Source organism: Triturus cristatus, chromosome 4_2 (assembly GCF_964204655.1).
Source record: "Triturus cristatus chromosome 4_2, aTriCri1.1, whole genome shotgun sequence".
NCBI classification, from domain to species: Eukaryota; Metazoa; Chordata; class Amphibia; order Caudata; family Salamandridae; genus Triturus; species Triturus cristatus.
Genome location: NC_140586.1, coordinates 64095176 through 64121501, shown reverse-complemented (window position 1 = coordinate 64121501; position 26326 = coordinate 64095176).

Here is a 26326-nt window from a genome sequence, read left to right as displayed (position 1 = left end):
CTATGCTTAAAAACTTTGATAGAAAAGCAGACATTTGAGGTGAGCAAATTAAGAGCGTCGCTGGTGCTGAGGGTGCTCTGTACACGAGCTGCCGTTCACCTAAACTTGGGAACTACCCAGAGTTCTCTCCTTCTTTTTTGCATAATTTATGCGTCACTCTATGCCTGCAAGGGAATTGTTTTGACTAATACTGGGTGCTCCCTTGTGTCTGGACAAAGCTAAACCTCTCTGAAGAGCTGTAATGACAGCGAAACACATGTCAGGAGTTGCTTTTATTCTGTTCACGTTGGCTTGGATAGTATTTCACCAATCCAAAGCTATAATACTGTGCCTGGTGTGATGAATTGCTTTTGTCATTTTACAGCTCGGCGTGGATAGCACTGTGCTAATCCTATGTTTAAAGACTTTGCTGTATAAATGGCAAAAGACTTTGTCCATTTCTATCTCGGCGTGGATAGCATTGTGCTAATCCTATGCTTAAAAAATTTGATAGAAGAGCAGACATTTGAGGTGAGCAAATTTAGAGTGTCGCTGGTGTTGAGGGTGCTCTGTACATGAGCTGCCGTCCACCTAAACTTGGGAACTACCCAGAGTTCTCTCCTTCTTTTTCGCATAATTTATGCGTCACTCTATGCCTGCAAGGGAATTGTTTTGACTTATACTGGGTGCTCCCTTGTGTCTGGACAAAGCTAAACCTCTCTGAAGAGCAGTAATGACAGCGACACACATGTCAGGGGTTGCTTTTATTCAGTTCAGGTTGGCTTGGATGGTATTTCACCAATCCAAAGCTATAATACTGTACCTGGAGTGATAAATGGCTTTTGTCATTTTACAGCTCGGCGTGGATAGCACTGTGCTAATTCTATGTTTAAAGACTTTGCTGTGTAAATTGCAAAAGGCTTTGTCCATTTCTATCTCGGCGTGAATAGCATTGTGCTAATCCCATGTTTAAAAGCTTTGATAGAAAAGCAGACATTTGAGGTGAGCAAATTTACAGTGTTGCTGGTGTTGAGGGTGCTCTGTACATGAGCTGCCATCCACCTAAACTTGGGAACTACCCAGAGTTCTCTCCTTCTTTTTTGCATAATTTATGCATCACTCTATGACTGCAAGGGAATTGTTTTGACTTATACTGGGTGCTCTCTTGTGTCTGGACAAAGCTAAACCTCTCTGAAAAGCTGTAATGACAGTGATACACGTGTCAGGGGTTGCGTTTGTTCAGTTCAGGTTGGCTTGGATGGTATTTCACCAATCCAAAGCTATAATACTGTGCCTGGTGTGATAAATGGCTTTTATCATTTTACAACTCAGCGTGGATAGTACTGTGCTAATCCTATGCTTAAAGACTTTGCTGTAGAAATGGCAAAATACTTTGTCCATTTCTATCTCGGCGTGGATAGCATTGTGCTAATCCTATGCTTAAAAACTTTGATAGAAAAGCAGACATTTGAGGTGAGCAAATTTAGAGTGTCCCTGGTGTTGAGGGTGCTCTGTACACGAGCTGCCGTCCACCTAAACTTGGGAACTACCCAGATTCTCTCCTTCTTTTTTGCATAATTTATACGTCACTCTATGCCTGCAAGGGAATTGTTTTGACTTATACTGGGTGATCCCTTGTGTCTGGACAAAGCTAAACCTCTCTGAAGAGCTGTAATGACAGCGATACACATGTCAGGGGTTGCTTTTATTCAGTTCAGATTGGCTTGGATGGTATTTCACCAATCCAAAACTATAATACTGTATCTGGAGTGATAAATGGCTTTTGTCATTTTACAGCTCGGCGTGGATAGCACTGTGCTAATCCTATGTTTAAAGACTTTGCTGTATAAATTGCAAAAGACTTTGTCCATTTCTATCTCGGCGTGGATAGCATTGTGCTAATCCTATGTTTAAAAACTTTGATAGAAAAGCAGACATTTCAGGTGAGCAAATTTAGAGTGTCGCTGGTGCTGAGGGTGCTCTGTACACGAGCTGTCGTCCAACGGAACTTGGGAACTACCCAGAGTTCTCTCCTTCTTTTTTGCATAATTTATGCGTCACTCTATTCCTGCAAGGGAATTGTTTTGACTTATACTGGGTGCTCCCTTGTGTCTGGACAAAGCTAAACCTCTCTGAAGAGCTGTAATGACAGCGAAACACGTGTCAGGGGTTGCTTTTTTTCAGTTCAGGTTGGCTTGGATGGTATTTCTCCAATCCAAAGCTATAATACTGTGCCTGGAGTGATAAATAGCTTTTGTCATTTTACAGCTCAGCGTGGATAGCACTGTGCTAATCCTATGTTTAAAGACTTTGCTGTATGAATGGCAAAAGATTTTGTCCATTTCTATCTCGGCGTGGATAGCATTGTGCTAATCCGATGCTTAAAAACTGTGATAGAAAAGCAGACATTTGTGGTGAGCAAATTTAGAGTGTCGCTGGTGTTGAGGGTGCTCTGTACACGAGCTGCCGTCCACCTAAACTTGGGAACTACCCAGAGTTCTCTCCTTCTTTTTTGCATAATTTATACGTCACTCTATGCCTGCAAGGGAATTGTTTTGACTTATACTGGGTGCTCCCTTGTGTCTGGACAAAGCTAAACCTCTCTGAAGAGCTGTAATGACAGCGATACACATGTCAGGGGTTGCTTTTATTCAGTTCAGGTTGGCTTGGATGGTATTTCACCAATCCAAAGCTATAATACTGTACCTGGAGTGATAAATGGCTTTTGTCATTTTACAGCTCGGCGTGGATAGCACTGTGCTAATTCTATGTTTAAAGACTTTCCTGTATAAATTGCAAAAGGCTTTGTCCATTTCTATCTCGGCGTGGATAGCATTGTGCTAATCCTATGTTTAAAAGCTTTGATGGCAAAGCAGACATTTGAGGTGAGCAAATTTAGAGTGTCGCTGGTGTTGAGGGTGCTCTGTACACGAGCTGCCGTCCACCTAAACTTGGGAACTACCCAGAGTTCTCTCCTTCTTTTTTGCATAATTTATGCATCACTCTATGACTGCAAGGGAATTGTTTTGACTTATACTGGGTGCTCTCTTGTGTATGGACAAATCTAAACCTCTCTGAAAAGCTGTAATGACAGTGATACACGTGTTAAGGGTTGCGTTTGTTCAGTTCAGGTTGGCTTGGATGGTATTTCACCAATCCAAAGCTATAATACTGTGCCTGGAGTGATAAATGTTTTTTGTCATTTTACAGCTCGGCGTGAATAGCACTGTGCTAATCCTATGTTTAAAGACTTTGCTGTATAAATGGCAAAAGACTTTGTCCATTTCTATCTCGGCGTGGATAGCATTGTGCTAATCCTATGCTTAAAAACTTTGATAGAAAAGCAGACAGTTGAGGTGAGCAAATTTAGAGTGTCGCTGGTGTTGAGGGTGCTCTGTACATGAGCTGCCATCCACCTAAAATTGGCAACTACCCAGAGTTCTCTCCTTCTTTTTTGCATAATTTATGGGTCACTCTATGACTGCAAGGAAATTGTTTTGACTTATACTGGGTGCTCCCTTGTGTCTGGACAAAGCTAAACCTCTTTGAAGAGCTGTAATGACAGCGAAACACTTGTCAGGGGTTGCTTTTATTCTGTTCACGTTGGCTAGGATAGTATTTCACCAATCCAAAGCTATAATACTGTGCCTGGTGTGATAAATTGCTTTTGTCATTTTACAGCTCGGCGTGGATAGCACTATGCTAATCCTATGTTTAAAGACTTTCCTGTATAAATGGCAAAAGACTTTGTCCATTTCTATCTCGGCGTGGATAGCATTGTGCTAATCCTATGCTTAAAAAATGTGATAGAAGAGCAGACATTTGAGGTGAGCAAATTTAGAGTGTCGCTGGTGTTGAGGGTGCTCTGTACATGAGCTGCCTTCCACCTAAACTTGGGAACTACCCAGAGTTCTCTCCTTCTTTTTCGCATAATTTATGCGTCACTCTATTCCTGCAAGGGAATTGTTTTGACTTATACTGGGTGCTCCCTTGTGTCTGGACAAAGCTAAACCTCTCTGAAGAGCTGTAATGACAGTGATACACGTGTCAGGGGTCACTTTTATTCAGTTCAGGTTGGCTTGGATGGTATTTCACCAATCCAAAGCTATAATACTGTGTCTGGAGTGACAAATGGCTTTTGTCATTTTACAGCTCGGCGTGGATAGCACTGTGCTAATCCTATGTTTAAAGACTTTGCTGTATAAATGGCAAAAGACTTTGTCCATTTCTTTCTCGGCGTGGATAGCATTGTGCTAATCCTATGCTTAAAAACTTTTATAGAAAAGCAGTATTTTGAGGTGAGCAAATTTAGAGTGTCGCTGGTGTTGAGGGTGCTCTGTACACGAGCTGCCGTCCACCTAAACTTGGGAACTACCCAGAGTTCTCTCCTTCTTTTTTGCATAATTTATGCATCACTCTATGACTGCAAGGGAATTGTTTTGACTTATACTGGGTGCTCCCTTGTGTCTGGACAAAGCTAAACCTCTCTGAAGAGCAGTAATGACAGTGACACACATGTCAGGGGTTGCTTTTATTCAGTTCAGGTTGGCTTGGATGGTATTTCACCAATCCAAAGCTATAATACTGTACCTGGAGTGATAAATGGCTTTCGTCATTTTACAGCTCGGCGTGGATAGCACTGTGCTAATTCTATGTTTAAAGACTTTGCTGTGTAAATTGCAAAAGGCTTTGTCCATTTCTATCTCGGCGTGAATAGCATTGTGCTACTCCTATGTTTACAAGCTTTGATAGAAAAGCAGACATTTGAGGTGAGCAAATTTACAGTGTTGCTGGTGTTGAGGGTGCTCTGTACATGAGCTGCCGTCCACCTAAACTTGGGAACTACCCAGAGTTCTCTCCTTCTTTTTTGCATAATTTATGCATCACTCTATGACTGCAAGGGAATTTTTTTGACTTATACTGGGTGCTCTCTTGTGTCTGGACAAAGCTAAACCTCTCTGAAAAGCTGTAATGACAGTGATACACGTGTCAGGGGTTGCGTTTGTTCAGTTCAGGTTGGCTTGGATGGTATTTCACCAATCCAAAGCTATAATACTGTGCCTGGTGTGATAAATGGCTTGTATCATTTTACAGCTCAGCGTGGATAGTACTGTGCTAATCCTATGCTTAAAGACTTTGCTGTAGAAATGGCAAAATACTTTGTCCATTTCTATCTCGGCGTGGATAGCATTGTGCTAATCCTATGCTTAAAAACTTTGATAGAAAAGCAGACATTTGAGGTGAGCAAATTTAGAGTGTCCCTGGTGTTGAGGGTGCTCTGTACACGAGCTGCCGTCCACCTAAACTTGGGAACTACCCAGATTCTCTCCTTCTTTTTTGCATAATTTATACGTCACTCTATGCCTGCAAGGGAATTGTTTTGACTTATACTGGGTGCTCCCTTGTGTCTGGACAAAGCTAAACCTCTCTGAAGAGCTGTAATGACAGCGATACACATGTCAGGGATGCTTTTATTCAGTTCAGATTGGCTTGGATGGTATTTCACCAATCCAAAACTATAATACTGTATCTGGAGTGATAAATGGCTTTTGTCATTTTACAGCTCGGCGTGGATAGCACTGTGCTAATCCTATGTTTAAAGACTTTGCTGTATAAATTGCAAAAGACTTTGTCCATTTCTATCTCGGCGTGGATAGCATTGTGCTAATCCTATGTTTAAAAACTTTGATAGAAAAGCAGACATTTGAGGTGAGCAAATTTAGAGTGTCGCTGGTGTTGAGGGTGCTCTGTACACGAGCTGTTGTCCACCTAAACTTGGGAACTACCCAGAGTTCTCTCCTTCTTTTTTGCATAATTTATGCGTCACTCTATTCCTGCAAGGGAATTGTTTTGACTTATACTGGGTGCTCCATTGTGTCTGGACAAAGCTAAACCTCTCTGAAGAGCTGTAATGACAGCGAAACACTTGTCAGGAGTTTCTTTTATTCAGTTCAGGTTAGCTTGGATGGTATATCACCAATCCAAAGCTATAATACTGTGCCTGGTGTGATAAATGGCTTTTGTCATTTTACAGCTCGGCGTGGATAGCACTGTGCTAATCCTATGTTTAAAGACTTTCCTGTATAAATGGCAAAAGACTTTGTCCATTTCTATCTCGGCGTGGATAGCATTGTGCTAATCCTATGCTTAAACACTTTGATAGAAAAGCAGACATTTGAGGTGAGCAAATTAAGAGTGTCGCTGGTGCTGAGGGTGCTCTGTACACGAGCTGTCGTCCAACGGAACTTGGGAACTACCCAGAGTTCTCTCCTTCTTTTTTGCATAATTTATGCGTCACTCTATTCCTGCAAGGGAATTGTTTTGACTTATACTGGGTGCTCCCTTGTGTCTGGACAAAGCTAAACCTCTCTGAAGAGCTGTAATGACAGCGAAACACGTGTCAGGGGTTGCTTTTTTTCAGTTCAGGTTGGCTTGGATGGTATTTCTCCAATCCAAAGCTATAATACTGTGCCTGGAGTGATAAATAGCTTTTGTCATTTTACAGCTCAGCGTGGATAGCACTGTGCTAATCCTATGTTTAAAGACTTTGCTGTATGAATGGCAAAAGATTTTGTCCATTTCTATCTCGGCGTGGATAGCATTGTGCTAATCCGATGCTTAAAAACTGTGATAGAAAAGCAGACAGTTGAGGTGAGCAAATTTAGAGTGTCGCTGGTGTTGAGGGTGCTCTGTACATGAGCTGCCATCCACCTAAAATTGGCAACTACCCAGAGTTCTCTCCTTCTTTTTTGCATAATTTATGCGTCACTCTATGACTGCAAGGAAATTGTTTTGACTTATACTGGGTGCTCCCTCGTGTCTGGACAAAGCTAAACCTCTTTGAAGAGCTGTAATGACAGCGAAACACTTGTCAGGGGTTGCTTTTATTCATTTCAGGTTAGCTTGGATGGTATGTCACCAATCCAAAGCTATAATACTGTGCCTGGTGTGATAAATGGCTTTTATCATTTTACAGCTCAGCGTGGATAGCACTGTGCTAATCCTATGCTTAAAGACTTTGCTGTATGAGTGGCAAAAGACTTTGTCCATTTCTATCTCGGCGTGGATAGCATTGTGCTAATCCTATGCTTAAAAACTTTGATAGAAAAGCAGACATTTGAGGTGAGCAAATTTAGAGTGTCCCTGGTGTTGAGGGTGCTCTGTACACGAGCTGCCGTTCACCTAAACTTAAGAACTACCCAGAGTTCTCTCCTTCTTTTTTGCATAATTTATGAGTCACTCTATGCCTGCAAGGAAATTGTTTTGACTTATACTGGGTGCTCCCTTCTGTCTGGACAAAGCTAAACCTCTCTGAAGAGCTGTAATGACAGCGAAACACTTGTCAGGAGTTGCTTTTATTCAGTTCAGGTTAGCTTGGATGGTATATCACCAATCCAAAGCTATAATACTGTGCCTGGTGTGATAAATGGCTTTTGTCATTTTACAGCTCGGCGTGGATAGCACTGTGCTAATCCTATGTTTAAAGACTTTCCTGTATAAATGGCAAAAGACTTTGTCCATTTCTATCTCGGCGTGGATAGCATTGTGCTAATCCTATGCTTAAAAACTTTGATAGAAAAGCAGACATTTGAGGTGAGCAAATTAAGAGCGTCGCTGGTGCTGAGGGTGCTCTGTACACGAGCTGCCGTTCACCTAAACTTGGGAACTACCCAGAGTTCTCTCCTTCTTTTTTGCATAATTTATGCGTCACTCTATGCCTGCAAGGGAATTGTTTTGACTAATACTGGGTGCTCCCTTGTGTCTGGACAAAGCTAAACCTCTCTGAAGAGCTGTAATGACAGCGAAACACATGTCAGGAGTTGCTTTTATTCTGTTCACGTTGGCTTGGATAGTATTTCACCAATCCAAAGCTATAATACTGTGCCTGGTGTGATGAATTGCTTTTGTCATTTTACAGCTCGGCGTGGATAGCACTATGCTAATCCTATGTTTAAAGACTTTCCTGTATAAATGGCAAAAGACTTTGTCCATTTCTATCTCGGCGTGGATAGCATTGTGCTAATCCTATGCTTAAAAAATTTGATAGAAGAGCAGACATTTGAGGTGAGCAAATTTAGAGTGTCGCTGGTGTTGAGGGTGCTCTGTACATGAGCTGCCGTCCACCTAAACTTGGGAACTACCCAGAGTTCTCTCCTTCTTTTTCGCATAATTTATGCGTCACTCTATGCCTGCAAGGGAATTGTTTTGACTTATACTGGGTGCTCCCTTGTGTCTGGACAAAGCTAAACCTCTCTGAAGAGCAGTAATGACAGCGACACACATGTCAGGGGTTGCTTTTATTCAGTTCAGGTTGGCTTGGATGGTATTTCACCAATCCAAAGCTATAATACTGTACCTGGAGTGATAAATGGCTTTTGTCATTTTACAGCTCGGCGTGGATAGCACTGTGCTAATTCTATGTTTAAAGACTTTGCTGTGTAAATTGCAAAAGGCTTTGTCCATTTCTATCTCGGCGTGAATAGCATTGTGCTAATCCCATGTTTAAAAGCTTTGATAGAAAAGCAGACATTTGAGGTGAGCAAATTTACAGTGTTGCTGGTGTTGAGGGTGCTCTGTACATGAGCTGCCATCCACCTAAACTTGGGAACTACCCAGAGTTCTCTCCTTCTTTTTTGCATAATTTATGCATCACTCTATGACTGCAAGGGAATTGTTTTGACTTATACTGGGTGCTCTCTTGTGTCTGGACAAAGCTAAACCTCTCTGAAAAGCTGTAATGACAGTGATACACGTGTCAGGGGTTGCGTTTGTTCAGTTCAGGTTGGCTTGGATGGTATTTCACCAATCCAAAGCTATAATACGGTGCCTGGTGTGATAAATGGCTTTTATCATTTTACAACTCAGCGTGGATAGTACTGTGCTAATCCTATGCTTAAAGACTTTGCTGTAGAAATGGCAAAATACTTTGTCCATTTCTATCTCGGCGTGGATAGCATTGTGCTAATCCTATGCTTAAAAACTTTGATAGAAAAGCAGACATTTGAGGTGAGCAAATTTAGAGTGTCCCTGGTGTTGAGGGTGCTCTGTACACGAGCTGCCGTCCACCTAAACTTGGGAACTACCCAGATTCTCTCCTTCTTTTTTGCATAATTTATACGTCACTCTATGCCTGCAAGGGAATTGTTTTGACTTATACTGGGTGCTCCCTTGTGTCTGGACAAAGCTAAACCTCTCTGAAGAGCTGTAATGACAGCGATACACATGTCAGGGGTTGCTTTTATTCAGTTCAGATTGGCTTGGATGGTATTTCACCAATCCAAAACTATAATACTGTATCTGGAGTGATAAATGGCTTTTGTCATTTTACAGCTCGGCGTGGATAGCACTGTGCTAAACCTATGTTTAAAGACTTTGCTGTATAAATTGCAAAAGACTTTGTCCATTTCTATCTCGGCGTGGATAGCATTGTGCTAATCCTATGTTTAAAAACTTTGATAGAAAAGCAGACATTTGAGGTGAGCAAATTTAGAGTGTCGCTGGTGCTGAGGGTGCTCTGTACACGAGCTGTCGTCCAACGGAACTTGGGAACTACCCAGAGTTCTCTCCTTCTTTTTTGCATAATTTATGCGTCACTCTATTCCTGCAAGGGAATTGTTTTGACTTATACTGGGTGCTCCCTTGTGTCTGGACAAAGCTAAACCTCTCTGAAGAGCTGTAATGACAGCGAAACACGTGTCAGGAGTTGCTTTTTTTCAGTTCAGGTTGGCTTGGATGGTATTTCTCCAATCCAAAGCTATAATACTGTGCCTGGAGTGATAAATAGCTTTTGTCATTTTACAGCTCAGCGTGGATAGCACTGTGCTAATCCTATGTTTAAAGACTTTGCTGTATGAATGGCAAAAGATTTTGTCCATTTCTATCTCGGCGTGGATAGCATTGTGCTAATCCGATGCTTAAAAACTGTGATAGAAAAGCAGACATTTGTGGTGAGCAAATTTAGAGTGTCGCTGGTGTTGAGGGTGCTCTGTACACGAGCTGCCGTCCACCTAAACTTGGGAACTACCCAGAGTTCTCTCCTTCTTTTTTGCATAATTTATACGTCACTCTATGCCTGCAAGGGAATTGTTTTGACTTATACTGGGTGCTCCCTTGTGTCTGGACAAAGCTAAACCTCTCTGAAGAGCTGTAATGACAGCGATACACATGTCAGGGGTTGCTTTTATTCAGTTCAGGTTGGCTTGGATGGTATTTCACCAATCCAAAGCTATAATACTGTACCTGGAGTGATAAATGGCTTTTGTCATTTTACAGCTCGGCGTGGATAGCACTCTGCTAATTCTATGTTTAAAGACTTTGCTGTATAAATTGCAAAAGGCTTTGTCCATTTCTATCTCGGCGTGGATAGCATTGTGCTAATCCTATGTTTAAAAGCTTTGATGGCAAAGCAGACATTTGAGGTGAGCAAATTTAGAGTGTCGCTGGTGTTGAGGGTGCTCTGTACACGAGCTGCCGTCCACCTAAACTTGGGAACTACCCAGAGTTCTCTCCTTCTTTTTTGCATAATTTATGCATCACTCTATGACTGCAAGGGAATTGTTTTGACTTATACTGGGTGCTCTCTTGTGTCTGGACAAATCTAAACCTCTCTGAAAAGCTGTAATGACAGTGATACACGTGTCAAGGGTTGCGTTTGTTCAGTTCAGGTTGGCTTGGATGGTATTTCACCAATCCAAAGCTATAATACTGTGCCTGGAGTGATAAATGTTTTTTGTCATTTTACAGCTCGGCGTGAATAGCACTGTGCTAATCCTATGTTTAAAGACTTTGCTGTATAAATGGCAAAAGACTTTGTCCATTTCTATCTCGGCGTGGATAGCATTGTGCTAATCCTATGCTTAAAAACTTTAATAGAAAAGCAGACAGTTGAGGTGAGCAAATTTAGAGTGTCGCTGGTGTTGAGGGTGCTCTGTACATGAGCTGCCATCCACCTAAAATTGGCAACTACCCAGAGTTCTCTCCTTCTTTTTTGCATAATTTATGGGTCACTCTATGACTGCAAGGAAATTGTTTTGACTTATACTGGGTGCTCCCTTGTGTCTGGACAAAGCTAAACCTCTTTGAAGAGCTGTAATGACAGCGAAACACTTGTCAGGGGTTGCTTTTATTCTGTTCACGTTGGCTAGGATAGTATTTCACCAATCCAAAGCTATAATACTGTGCCTGGTGTGATAAATTGCTTTTGTCATTTTACAGCTCGGCGTGGATAGCACTATGCTAATCCTATGTTTAAAGACTTTCCTGTATAAATGGCAAAAGACTTTGTCCATTTCTATCTCGGCGTGGATAGCATTGTGCTAATCCTATGCTTAAAAAATGTGATAGAAGAGCAGACATTTGAGGTGAGCAAATTTAGAGTGTCGCTGGTGTTGAGGGTGCTCTGTACATGAGCTGCCTTCCACCTAAACTTGGGAACTACCCAGAGTTCTCTCCTTCTTTTTCGCATAATTTATGCGTCACTCTATTCCTGCAAGGGAATTGTTTTGACTTATACTGGGTGCTCCCTTGTGTCTGGACAAAGCTAAACCTCTCTGAAGAGCTGTAATGACAGTGACACACATGTCAGGGGTTGCTTTTATTCAGTTCAGGTTGGCTTGGATGGTATTTCACCAATCCAAAGCTATAATACTGTACCTGGAGTGATAAATGGCTTTCGTCATTTTACAGCTCGGCGTGGATAGCACTGTGCTAATTCTATGTTTAAAGACTTTGCTGTGTAAATTGCAAAAGGCTTTGTCCATTTCTATCTCGGCGTGAATAGCATTGTGCTACTCCTATGTTTACAAGCTTTGATAGAAAAGCAGACATTTGAGGTGAGCAAATTTACAGTGTTGCTGGTGTTGAGGGTGCTCTGTACATGAGCTGCCGTCCACCTAAACTTGGGAACTACCCAGAGTTCTCTCCTTCTTTTTTGCATAATTTATGCATCACTCTATGACTGCAAGGGAATTTTTTTGACTTATACTGGGTGCTCTCTTGTGTCTGGACAAAGCTAAACCTCTCTGAAAAGCTGTAATGACAGTGATACACGTGTCAGGGGTTGCGTTTGTTCAGTTCAGGTTGGCTTGGATGGTATTTCACCAATCCAAAGCTATAATACTGTGCCTGGTGTGATAAATGGCTTGTATCATTTTACAGCTCAGCGTGGATAGTACTGTGCTAATCCTATGCTTAAAGACTTTGCTGTAGAAATGGCAAAATACTTTGTCCATTTCTATCTCGGCGTGGATAGCATTGTGCTAATCCTATGCTTAAAAACTTTGATAGAAAAGCAGACATTTGAGGTGAGCAAATTTAGAGTGTCCCTGGTGTTGAGGGTGCTCTGTACACGAGCTGCCGTCCACCTAAACTTGGGAACTACCCAGATTCTCTCCTTCTTTTTTGCATAATTTATACGTCACTCTATGCCTGCAAGGGAATTGTTTTGACTTATACTGGGTGCTCCCTTGTGTCTGGACAAAGCTAAACCTCTCTGAAGAGCTGTAATGACAGCGATACACGTCAGGGATGCTTTTATTCAGTTCAGATTGGCTTGGATGGTATTTCACCAATCCAAAACTATAATACTGTATCTGGAGTGATAAATGGCTTTTGTCATTTTACAGCTCGGCGTGGATAGCACTGTGCTAATCCTATGTTTAAAGACTTTGCTGTATAAATTGCAAAAGACTTTGTCCATTTCTATCTCGGCGTGGATAGCATTGTGCTAATCCTATGTTTAAAAACTTTGATAGAAAATCAGACATTTGAGGTGAGCAAATTTAGAGTGTCGCTGGTGTTGAGGGTGCTCTGTACACGAGCTGTTGTCCACCTAAACTTGGGAACTACCCAGAGTTCTCTCCTTCTTTTTTGCATAATTTATGCGTCACTCTATTCCTGCAAGGGAATTGTTTTGACTTATACTGGGTGCTCCATTGTGTCTGGACAAAGCTAAACCTCTCTGAAGAGCTGTAATGACAGCGAAACACTTGTCAGGAGTTTCTTTTATTCAGTTCAGGTTAGCTTGCATGGTATATCACCAATCCAAAGCTATAATACTGTGCCTGGTGTGATAAATGGCTTTTGTCATTTTACAGCTCGGCGTGGATAGCACTGTGCTAATCCTATGTTTAAAGACTTTCCTGTATAAATGGCAAAAGACTTTGTCCATTTCTATCTCGGCGTGGATAGCATTGTGCTAATCCTATGCTTAAACACTTTGATAGAAAAGCAGACATTTGAGGTGAGCAAATTAAGAGTGTCGCTGGTGCTGAGGGTGCTCTGTACACGAGCTGTCGTCCAACGGAACTTGGGAACTACCCAGAGTTCTCTCCTTCTTTTTTGCATAATTTATGCGTCACTCTATTCCTGCAAGGGAATTGTTTTGACTTATACTGAGTGCTCCCTTGTGTCTGGACAAAGCTAAACCTCTCTGAAGAGCTGTAATGACAGCGAAACACGTGTCAGGGGTTGCTTTTTTTCAGTTCAGGTTGGCTTGGATGGTATTTCTCCAATCCAAAGCTATAATACTGTGCCTGGAGTGATAAATAGCTTTTGTCATTTTACAGCTCAGCGTGGATAGCACTGTGCTAATCCTATGTTTAAAGACTTTGCTGTATGAATGGCAAAAGATTTTGTCCATTTCTATCTCGGCGTGGATAGCATTGTGCTAATCCGATGCTTAAAAACTGTGATAGAAAAGCAGACATTTGTGGTGAGCAAATTTAGAGTGTCGCTGGTGTTGAGGGTGCTCTGTACACGAGCTGCCGTCCACCTAAACTTGGGAACTACCCAGAGTTCTCTCCTTCTTTTTTGCATAATTTATACGTCACTCTATGCCTGCAAGGGAATTGTTTTGACTTATACTGGGTGCTCCCTTGTGTCTGGACAAAGCTAAACCTCTCTGAAGAGCTGTAATGACAGCGATACACATGTCAGGGGTTGCTTTTATTCAGTTCAGGTTGGCTTGAATGGTATTTCACCAATCCAAAGCTATAATACTGTACCTGGAGTGATAAATGGCTTTTGTCATTTTACAGCTCGGCGTGGATAGCACTGTGCTAATTCTATGTTTAAAGACTTTGCTGTATAAATTGCAAAAGGCTTTGTCCATTTCAATCTCGGCGTGGATAGCATTGTGCTAATCCTATGTTTAAAAGCTTTGATGGCAAAGCAGACATTTGAGGTGAGCAAATTTATAGTGTCGCTGGTGTTGAGGGTGCTCTGTACACGAGCTGCCGTCCACCTAAACTTGGGAACTACCCAGAGTTCTCTCCTTCTTTTTTGCATAATTTATGCATCACTCTATGACTGCAAGGGAATTGTTTTGACTTATACTGGGTGCTCTCTTGTGTCTGGACAAATCTAAACCTCTCTGAAAAGCTGTAATGACAGTGATACACGTGTCAAGGGTTGCGTTTGTTCAGTTCAGGTTGGCTTGGATGGTATTTCACCAATCCAAAGCTATAATACTGTGCCTGGAGTGATAAATGTTTTTTGTCATTTTACAGCTCGGCGTGAATAGCACTGTGCTAATCCTATGTTTAAAGACTTTGCTGTATAAATGGCAAAAGACTTTGTCCATTTCTATCTCGGCGTGGATAGCATTGTGCTAATCCTATGCTTAAAAACTTTGATAGAAAAGCAGACAGTTGAGGTGAGCAAATTTAGAGTGTCGCTGGTGTTGAGGGTGCTCTGTACATGAGCTGCCATCCACCTAAAATTGGCAACTACCCAGAGTTCTCTCCTTCTTTTTTGCATAATTTATGCGTCACTCTATGACTGCAAGGAAATTGTTTTGACTTATACTGGGTGCTCCCTCGTGTCTGGACAAAGCTAAACCTCTTTGAAGAGCTGTAATGACAGCGAAACACTTGTCAGGGGTTGCTTTTATTCATTTCAGGTTAGCTTGGATGGTATATCACCAATCCAAAGCTATAATACTGTGCCTGGTGTGATAAATGGCTTTTATCATTTTACAGCTCAGCGTGGATAGCACTGTGCTAATCCTATGCTTAAAGACTTTGCTGTATGAGTGGCAAAAGACTTTGTCCATTTCTATCTCGGCGTGGATAGCATTGTGCTAATCCTATGCTTAAAAACTTTGATAGAAAAGCAGACATTTGAGGTGAGCAAATTTAGAGTGTCCCTGGTGTTGAGGGTGCTCTGTACACGAGCTGCCGTTCACATAAACTTAAGAACTACCCAGAGTTCTCTCCTTCTTTTTTGCATAATTTATGCGTCACTCTATGCCTGCAAGGAAATTGTTTTGACTTATACTGGGTGCTCCTTTCTGTCTGGACAAAGCTAAACCTCTCTGAAGAGCTGTAATGACAGCGAAACACTTGTCAGGAGTTGCTTTTATTCAGTTCAGGTTAGCTCGGATGGTATATCACCAATCCAAAGCTATAATACTGTGCCTGGTGTGATAAATGGCTTTTGTCATTTTACAGCTCGGCGTGGATAGCACTGTGCTAATCCTATGTTTAAAGACTTTCCTGTATAAATGGCAAAAGACTTTGTCCATTTCTATCTCGGCGTGGATAGCATTGTGCTAATCCTATGCTTAAAAACTTTGATAGAAAAGCAGACATTTGAGTTGAGCAAATTAAGAGTGTCGCTGGTGCTGAGGGTGCTCTGTACACGAGCTGCCGTTCACCTAAACTTGGGAACTACCCAGAGTTCTCTCCTTCTTTTTTGCATAATTTATGCGTCACTCTATGCCTGCAAGGGAATTGTTTTGACTAATACTGGGTGCTCCCTTGTGTCTGGACAAAGCTAAACCTCTCTGAAGAGCTGTAATGACAGCGAAACACATGTCAGGAGTTGCTTTTATTCTGTTCACGTTGGCTTGGATAGTATTTCACCAATCCAAAGCTATAATACTGTGCCTGGTGTGATAAATTGCTTTTGTCATTTTACAGCTCGGCGTGGATAGCACTATGCTAATCCTATGTTTAAAGACTTTCCTGTATAAATGGCAAAAGACTTTGTCCATTTCTATCTCGGCGTGGATAGCATTGTGCTAATCCTCTGCTTAAAAAATTTAATAGAAGAGCAGACATTTGAGGTGAGCAAATTTAGAGTGTCGCTGGTGTTGAGGGTGCTCTGTACATGAGCTGCCGTCCACCTAAACTTGGGAACTACCCAGAGTTCTCTCCTTCTTTTTCGCATAATTTATGCGTCACTCTATGCTTGCAAGGGAATTGTTTTGACTTATACTGGGTGCTCCCTTGTGTCTGGACAAAGCTAAACCTCTCTGAAGAGCTGTAATGACAGCGATACACATGTCAGGGGTTGCTTTTATTCAGTTCAGGTTGGCTTGAATGGTATTTCACCAATCCAAAGCTATAATACCGTACCTGGAGTGATAAATGGCTTTTGTCATTTTACAGCTCGGCGTGGATAGCACTGTGCTAATTCTATGTTTAAAGACTTTGCTGTATAAATTGCAAAAGGCTTTGTCCATTTCTATCTCGGCGTGGATAGCATTGTGCTAATCCTATGTTTAAAAGCTTTGATGGCAAAGCAGACATTTGAGGTGAGCAAATTTAGAGTGTCGCTGGTGTTGAGGGTGCTCTGTACACGAGCTGCCGTCCACCTAAACTTGGGAACTACCCAGAGTTCTCTCCTTCTTTTTTGCATAATTTATGCATCACTCTATGACTGCAAGGGAATTGTTTTGACTTATACTGGGTGCTCTCTTGTGTCTGGACAAATCTAAACCTCTCTGAAAAGCTGTAATGACAGTGATACACGTGTCAAGGGTTGCGTTTGTTCAGTTCAGGTTGGCTTGGATGGTATTTCACCAATCCAAAGCTATAATACTGTGCCTGGAGTGATAAATGTTTTTTGTCATTTTACAGCTCGGCGTGAATAGCACTGTGCTAATCCTATGTTTAAAGACTTTGCTGTATAAATGGCAAAAGACTTTGTCCATTTCTATCTCGGCGTGGATAGCATTGTGCTAATCCTATGCTTAAAAACTTTGATAGAAAAGCAGACAGTTGAGGTGAGCAAATTTAGAGTGTCGCTGGTGTTGAGGGTGCTCTGTACATGAGCTGCCATCCACCTAAAATTGGCAACTACCCAGAGTTCTCTCCTTCTTTTTTGCATAATTTATGCGTCACTCTATGACTGCAAGGAAATTGTTTTGACTTATACTGGGTGCTCCCTCGTGTCTGGACAAAGCTAAACCTCTTTGAAGAGCTGTAATGACAGCGAAACACTTGTCAGGGGTTGCTTTTATTCATTTCAGGTTAGCTTGGATGGTATATCACCAATCCAAAGCTATAATACTGTGCCTGGTGTGATAAATGGCTTTTATCATTTTACAGCTCAGCGTGGATAGCACTGTGCTAATCCTATGCTTAAAGACTTTGCTGTATGAGTGGCAAAAGACTTTGTCCATTTCTATCTCGGCGTGGATAGCATTGTGCTAATCCTATGCTTAAAAACTTTGATAGAAAAGCAGACATTTGAGGTGAGCAAATTTAGAGTGTCCCTGGTGTTGAGGGTGCTCTGTACACGAGCTGCCGTTCACATAAACTTAAGAACTACCCAGAGTTCTCTCCTTCTTTTTTGCATAATTTATGCGTCACTCTATGCCTGCAAGGAAATTGTTTTGACTTATACTGGGTGCTCCTTTCTGTCTGGACAAAGCTAAACCTCTCTGAAGAGCTGTAATGACAGCGAAACACTTGTCAGGAGTTGCTTTTATTCAGTTCAGGTTAGCTTGGATGGTATATCACCAATCCAAAGCTATAATACTGTGCCTGGTGTGATAAATGGATTTTGTCATTTTACAGCTCGGCGTGGATAGCACTGTGCTAATCCTATGTTTAAAGACTTTCCTGTATAAATGGCAAAAGACTTTGTCCATTTCTATCTCGGCGTGGATAGCATTGTGCTAATCCTATGCTTAAAAACTTTGATAGAAAAGCAGACATTTGAGGTGAGCAAATTAAGAGTGTCGCTGGTGCTGAGGGTGCTCTGTACACGAGCTGCCGTTCACCTAAACTTGGGAACTACCCAGAGTTCTCTCCTTCTTTTTTGCATAATTTATGCATCACTCTATGCCTGCAAGGGAATTGTTTTGACTAATACTGGGTGCTCCCTTGTGTCTGGACAAAGCTAAACCTCTCTGAAGAGCTGTAATGACAGCGAAACACATGTCAGGAGTTGCTTTTATTCTGTTCACGTTGGCTTGGATAGTATTTCACCAATCCAAAGCTATAATACTGTGCCTGGTGTGATAAATTGCTTTTGTCATTTTACAGCTCGGCGTGGATAGCACTATGCTAATCCTATGTTTAAAGACTTTCCTGTATAAATGGCAAAAGACTTTGTCCATTTCTATCTCGGCGTGGATAGCATTGTGCTAATCCTATGCTTAAAAAATTTGATAGAAGAGCAGACATTTGAGGTGAGCAAATTTAGAGTGTCGCTGGTGTTGAGGGTGCTCTGTACATGAGCTGCCGTCCACCTAAACTTGGGAACTACCCAGAGTTCTCTCCTTCTTTTTCGCATAATTTATGCGTCACTCTATGCCTGCAAGGGAATTGTTTTGACTTATACTGGGTGCTCCCTTGTGTCTGGACAAAGCTAAACCTCTCTGAAGAGCAGTAATGACAGCGACACACATGTCAGGGGTTGCTTTTATTCAGTTCAGGTTGGCTTGGATGGTATTTCACCAATCCAAAGCTATAATACTGTGCCTGGAGTGATAAATGTTTTTTGTCATTTTACAGCTCGGCGTGAATAGCACTGTGCTAATCCTATGTTTAAAGACTTTGCTGTATAAATGGCAAAAGACTTTGTCCATTTCTATCTTGGCGTGGATAGCATTGTGCTAATCCTATGCTTAAAAACTTTGATAGAAAAGCAGACAGTTGAGGTGAGCAAATTTAGAGTGTCGCTGGTGTTGAGGGTGCTCTGTACATGAGCTGCCATCCACCTAAAATTGGCAACTACCCAGAGTTCTCTCCTTCTTTTTTGCATAATTTATGGGTCACTCTATGACTGCAAGGAAATTGTTTTGACTTATACTGGGTGCTCCCTTGTGTCTGGACAAAGCTAAACCTCTTTGAAGAGCTGTAATGACAGCGAAACACTTGTCAGGGGTTGCTTTTATTCTGTTCACGTTGGCTAGGATAGTATTTCACCAATCCAAAGCTATAATACTGTGCCTGGTGTGATAAATTGCTTTTGTCATTTTACAGCTCGGCGTGGATAGCACTATGCTAATCCTATGTTTAAAGACTTTCCTGTATAAATGGCAAAAGACTTTGTCCATTTCTATCTCGGCGTGGATAGCATTGTGCTAATCCTATGCTTAAAAAATGTGATAGAAGAGCAGACATTTGAGGTGAGCAAATTTAGAGTGTCGCTGGTGTTGAGGGTGCTCTGTACATGAGCTGCCTTCCACCTAAACTTGGGAACTACCCAGAGTTCTCTCCTTCTTTTTCGCATAATTTATGCGTCACTCTATTCCTGCAAGGGAATTGTTTTGACTTATACTGGGTGCTCCCTTGTGTCTGGACAAAGCTAAACCTCTCTGAAGAGCTGTAATGACAGTGATACACGTGTCAGGGGTCACTTTTATTCAGTTCAGGTTGGCTTGGATGGTATTTCACCAATCCAAAGCTATAATACTGTGTCTGGAGTGACAAATGGCTTTTGTCATTTTACAGCTCGGCGTGGATAGCACTGTGCTAATCCTATGTTTAAAGACTTTGCTGTATAAATGGCAAAAGACTTTGTCCATTTCTTTCTCGGCGTGGATAGCATTGTGCTAATCCTATGCTTAAAAACTTTTATAGAAAAGCAGTAATTTGAGGTGAGCAAATTTAGAGTGTCGCTGGTGTTGAGGGTGCTCTGTACACGAGCTGCCGTCCACCTAAACTTGGGAACTACCCAGAGTTCTCTCCTTCTTTTTTGCATAATTTATGCATCACTCTATGACTGCAAGGGAATTGTTTTGACTTATACTGGGTGCTCCCTTGTGTCTGGACAAAGCTAAACCTCTCTGAAGAGCAGTAATGACAGTGACACACATGTCAGGGGTTGCTTTTATTCAGTTCAGGTTGGCTTGGATGGTATTTCACCAATCCAAAGCTATAATACTGTACCTGGAGTGATAAATGGCTTTCGTCATTTTACAGCTCGGCGTGGATAGCACTGTGCTAATTCTATGTTTAAAGACTTTGCTGTATAAATTGCAAATGGCTTTGTCCATTTCTATCTTGGCGTGGATAGCATTGTACTAATCCTAGGTTTAAAAACTGTGATAGAAAAGCAGACATTTGTGGTGAGCAAATTTAGAGTGTCGCTGGTGTTGAGGGTGCTCTGTACACGAGCTGCCATCCACCTAAACTTGGGAACTACCCAGAGTTCTCTCCTTCTTTTTTGCATAATTTATGCATCACTCTATGACTGCAAGGGAATTTTTTTCACTTATACTGGGTGCTCTCTTGTGTCTGGACAAAGCTAAACCTCTCTGAAAAGCTGTAATGACAGTGATACACGTGTCAGGGGTTGCGTTTGTTCAGTTCAGGTTGCCTTGGATGGTATTTCACCAATCCAAAGCTATAATACTGTGCCTGGTGTGATAAATGGCTTGTATCATTTTACAGCTCAGCGTGGATAGTACTGTGCTAATCCTATGCTTAAAGACTTTGCTGTAGAAATGGCAAAATACTTTGTCCATTTCTATCTCGGCGTGGATAGCATTGTGCTAATCCTATGCTTAAAAACTTTGATAGAAAAGCAGACATTTGAGGTGAGCAAATTTAGAGTGTCCCTGGTGTTGAGGGTGCTCTGTACACGAGCTGCCGTCCACCTAAACTTGGGAACTACCCAGATTCTCTCCTTCTTTTTTGCATAATTTATACGTCACTCTATGCCTGCAAGGGAATTGTTTTGACTTATACTGGGTGCTCCCTTGTGTCTGGACAAAGCTAAACCTCTCTGAAGAGCTGTAATGACAGCGATACACATGTCAGGGATGCTTTTATTCAGTTCAGATTGGCTTGGATGGTATTTCACCAATCCAAAACTATAATACTGTATCTGGAGTGATAAATGGCTTTTGTAATTTTACAGCTCGGCGTGGATAGCACTGTGCTAATCCTATGTTTAAAGACTTTGCTGTATAAATTGCAAAAGACTTTGTCCATTTCTATCTCGGCGTGGATAGCATTGTGCTAATCCTATGTTTAAAAACTTTGATAGAAAAGCAGACATTTGAGGTGAGCAAATTTAGAGTGTCGCTGGTGTTGAGGGTGCTCTGTACACGAGCTGTTGTCCACCTAAACTTGGGAACTACCCAGAGTTCTCTCCTTCTTTTTTGCATAATTTATGCGTCACTCTATTCCTGCAAGGGAATTGTTTTGACTTATACTGGGTGCTCCATTGTGTCTGGACAAAGCTAAACCTCTCTGAAGAGCTGTAATGACAGCGAAACACTTGTCAGGAGTTTCTTTTATTCAGTTCAGGTTAGCTTGGATGGTATATCACCAATCCAAAGCTATAATACTGTGCCTGGTGTGATAAATGGCTTTTGTCATTTTACAGCTCGGCGTGGATAGCACTGTGCTAATCCTATGTTTAAAGACTTTCCTGTATAAATGGCAAAAGACTTTGTCCATTTCTATCTCGGCGTGGATAGCATTGTGCTAATCCTATGCTTAAACACTTTGATAGAAAAGCAGACATTTGAGGTGAGCAAATTAAGAGTGTCGCTGGTGCTGAGGGTGCTCTGTACACGAGCTGTCGTCCAACGGAACTTGGGAACTACCCAGAGTTCTCTCCTTCTTTTTTGCATAATTTATGCGTCACTCTATTCCTGCAAGGGAATTGTTTTGACTTATACTGGGTGCTCCCTTGTGTCTGGACAAAGCTAAACCTCTCTGAAGAGCTGTAATGACAGCGAAACACGTGTCAGGGGTTGCTTTTTTTCAGTTCAGGTTGGCTTGGATGGTATTTCTCCAATCCAAAGCTATAATACTGTGCCTGGAGTGATAAATAGCTTTTGTCATTTTACAGCTCAGCGTGGATAGCACTGTGCTAATCCTATGTTTAAAGACTTTGCTGTATGAATGGCAAAAGATTTTGTCCATTTCTATCTCGGCGTGGATAGCATTGTGCTAATCCGATGCTTAAAAACTGTGATAGAAAAGCAGACATTTGTGGTGAGCAAATTTAGAGTGTCGCTGGTGTTGAGGGTGCTCTGTACACGAGCTGCCGTCCACCTCAACTTGGGAACTACCCAGAGTTCTCTCCTTCTTTTTTGCATAATTTATACGTCACTCTATGCGTGCAAGGGAATTGTTTTGACTTATACTGGGTGCTCCCTTGTGTCTGGACAAAGCTAAACCTCTCTGAAGAGCTGTAATGACAGCGATACACATGTCAGGGGTTGCTTTTATTCATTTCAGGTTAGCTTGGATGGTATATCACCAATACAAAGCTATAATACTGTGCCTGGAGTGATAAATGGCTTTTGTCATTTTACAGCTCGGCGTGGATAGCACTGTGCTAATTGTATGTTTAAAGACTTTGCTGTATAAATTGCAAAAGGCTTTGTCCATTTCTATCTCGGCGTGGATAGCATTGTGCTAATCCTATGTTTAAAGCTTTGATGGCAAAGCAGACATTTGAGGTGAGCAAATTTAGAGTGTCGCTGGTGTTGAGGGTGCTCTGTACACGAGCTGCCGTCCACCTAAACTTGGGAACCACCCAGAGTTCTCTCCTTCTTTTTTGCATAATTTATGCATCACTCTATGACTGCAAGGGAATTGTTTTGACTTATACTGGGTGCTCTCTTGTGTCTGGACAAATCTAAACCTCTCTGAAAAGCTGTAATGACAGTGATACACGTGTCAAGGGTTGCGTTTGTTCAGTTCAGGTTGGCTTGGATGGTATTTCACCAATCCAAAGCTATAATACTGTGCCTGGAGTGATAAATGTTTTTTGTCATTTTACAGCTCGGCGTGAATAGCACTGTGCTAATCCTATGTTTAAAGACTTTGCTGTATAAATGGCAAAAGACTTTGTCCATTTCTATCTCGGCGTGGATAGCATTGTGCTAATCCTATGGTTAAAAACTTTGATAGAAAAGCAGACAGTTGAGGTGAGCAAATTTAGAGTGTCGCTGGTGTTGAGGGTGCTCTGTACATGAGCTGCCATCCACCTAAAATTGGCAACTACCCAGAGTTCTCTCCTTCTTTATTGCATAATTTATGCGTCACTCTATGACTGCAAGGAAATTGTTTTGACTTATACTGGGTGCTCCCTTGTGTCTGGACAAAGCTAAACCTCTTTGAAGAGCTGTAATGACAGCGAAACACTTGTCAGGGGTTGCTTTTATTCATTTCAGGTTAGCTTGGATGGTATATCACCAATCCAAAGCTATAATACTGTGCCTGGTGTGATAAATGGCTTTTATCATTTTAGAGCTCAGCGTGGATAGCACTGTGCTAATCCTATGCTTAAAGACTTTGCTGTATGAGTGGCAAAAGACTTTGTCCATTTCTATCTCGGCGTGGATAGCATTGTGCTAATCCTATGCTTAAAAACGTTGATAGAAAAGCAGACATTTGAGGTGAGCAAATTTAGAGTGTCCCTGGTGTTGAGGGTGCTCTGTACACGAGCTGCCGTTCACCTAAGCTTGGGAACTACCCAGAGTTCTCTCCTTCTTTTTTGCATAATTTATGCGTCACTCTATGCCTGCAAGGAAATTGTTTTGACTTATACTGGGTGCTCCCTTCTGTCTGGACAAAGCTAAACCTCTCTGAAGAGCTGTAATGACAGCGAAACACTTGTCAGGAGTTGCTTTTATTCAGTTCAGGTTAGCTTGGATGGTATATCACCAATCCAAAGCTATAATACTGTGCCTGGTGTGATAAATGGCTTTTGTCATTTTACAGCTCGGCGTGGATAGCACTGTGCTAATCCTATGTTTAAAGACTTTCCTGTATAAATGGCAAAAGACTTTGTCCATTTCTATCTCGGCGTGGATAGCATTGTGCTAATCCTATGCTTAAAAACTTTGATAGAAAAGCAGACATTTGAGGTGAGCAAATTAAGAGTGTCGCTGGTGCTGAGGGTGCTCTGTACACGAGCTGCCGTTCACCTAAACTTGGGAACTACCCAGAGTTCTCTCCTTCTTTTTTGCATAATTTATGCGTCACTCTATGCCTGCAAGGGAATTGTTTTGACTAATACTGGGTGCTCCCTTGTGTCTGGACAAAGCTAAACCTCTCTGAAGAGCTGTAATGACAGCGAAACACATGTCAGGAGTTGCTTTTATTCTGTTCACGTTGGCTTGGATAGTATTTCACCAATCTAAAGCTATAATACTGTGCCTGGTGTGATAAATTGCTTTTGTCATTTTACAGCTCGGCGTGGATAGCACTATGCTAATCCTATGTTTAAAGACTTTCCTGTATAAATGGCAAAAGACTTTGTCCATTTCTATCTTGGCGTGGATAGCATTGTGCTAATCCTATGCTTAAAAAATTTGATAGAAGAGCAGACATTTGAGGTGAGCAAATTTAGAGTGTCGCTGGTGTTGAGGGTGCTCTGTACATGAGCTGCCGTCCACCTAAACTTGGGAACTACCCAGAGTTCTCTCCTTCTTTTTCGCATAATTTATGCGTCACTCTATTCCTGCAAGGGAATTGTTTTGACTTATACTGGGTGCTCCCTTGTGTCTGGACAATGCTAAACCTCTCTGAAGAGCTGTAATGACAGTGATACACGTGTCAGGGGTCGCTTTTATTCAGTTCAGGTTGGCTTGGATGGTATTTCAACAATCCAAAGCTATAATACTGTGTCTGGAGTGACAAATGGCTTTTGTCATTTTACAGCTCGGCGTGGATAGCACTGTGCTAATCCTATGTTTAAAGACTTTGCTGTATAAATGGCAAAAGACTTTGTCCATTTCTTTCTCGGCGTGGATAGCATTGTGCTAATCCTATGCTTAAAAACTTTTATAGAAAAGCAGTAATTTGAGGTGAGCAAATTTAGAGTGTCGCTGGTGTTGAGGGTGCTCTGTACACGAGCTGCCGTCCACCTAAACTTGGGAACTACCCAGAGTTCTCTCCTTCTTTTTTGCATAATTTATGCATCACTCTATGACTGCAAGGGAATTGTTTTGACTTATACTGGGTGCTCCCTTGTGTCTGGACAAAGCTAAACCTCTCTGAAGAGCAGTAATGACAGCGACACACATGTCAGGGGTTGCTTTTATTCAGTTCAGGTTGGCTTGGATGGTATTTCACCAATCCAAAGCTATAATACTGTTCCTGGAGTGATAAATGGCTTTTGTCATTTTACAGCTCGGCGTGGATAGCACTGTGCTAATTCTATGTTTAAAGACTTTGCTGTGTAAATTGCAAAAGGCTTTGTCCATTTCTATCTCGGCGTGAATAGCATTGTGCTAATCCTATGTTTAAAAGCTTTGATAGAAAAGCAGACATTTGAGGTGAGCAAATTTACAGTGTTGCTGGTGTTGAGGGTGCTCTGTACATGAGCTGCCGTCCACCTAAACTTGGGAACTACCCAGAGTTCTCTCCTTCTTTTTTGCATAATTTATGCATCACTCTATGACTGCAAGGGAATTGCTTTGACTTATACTGGATGCTCTCTTGTGTCTGGACAAAGCTAAACCTCTCTGAAAAGCTGTAATGACAGTGATACACGTGTCAGGGGTTGCGTTTGTTCAGTTCAGGTTGGCTTGGATGGTATTTCACCAATCCAAAGCTATAATACTGTGCCTGGTGTGATAAATGGCTTTTATCATTTTACAGCTCAGCGTGGATAGTACTGTGCTAATCCTATGCTTAAAGACTTTCCTGTAGAAATGGCAAAATACTTTGTCCATTTCTATCTCGGCGTGGATAGCATTGTGCTAATCCTATGCTTAAAAACTTTGATAGAAAAGCAGACATTTGAGGTGAGCAAATTTAGAGTGTCCCTGGTGTTGAGGGTGCTCTGTACACGAGCTGCCGTCCACCTAAACTTGGGAACTACCCAGATTCTCTCCTTCTTTTTTGCATAATTTATACGTCACTCTATGCCTGCAAGGGAATTGTTTTGACTTATACTGGGTGCTCCCTTGTGTCTGGACAAAGCTAAACCTCTCTGAAGAGCTGTAATGACAGCGATACACATGTCAGGGGTTGCTTTTATTCAGTTCAGATTGGCTTGGATGGTATTTCACCAATCCAAAACTATAATACTGTATCAGGAGTGATAAATGGCTTTTGTCATTTTACAGCTCGGCGTGGATAGCACTGAGCTAATCCTATGTTTAAAGACTTTGCTGTATAAATTGCAAAAGACTTTG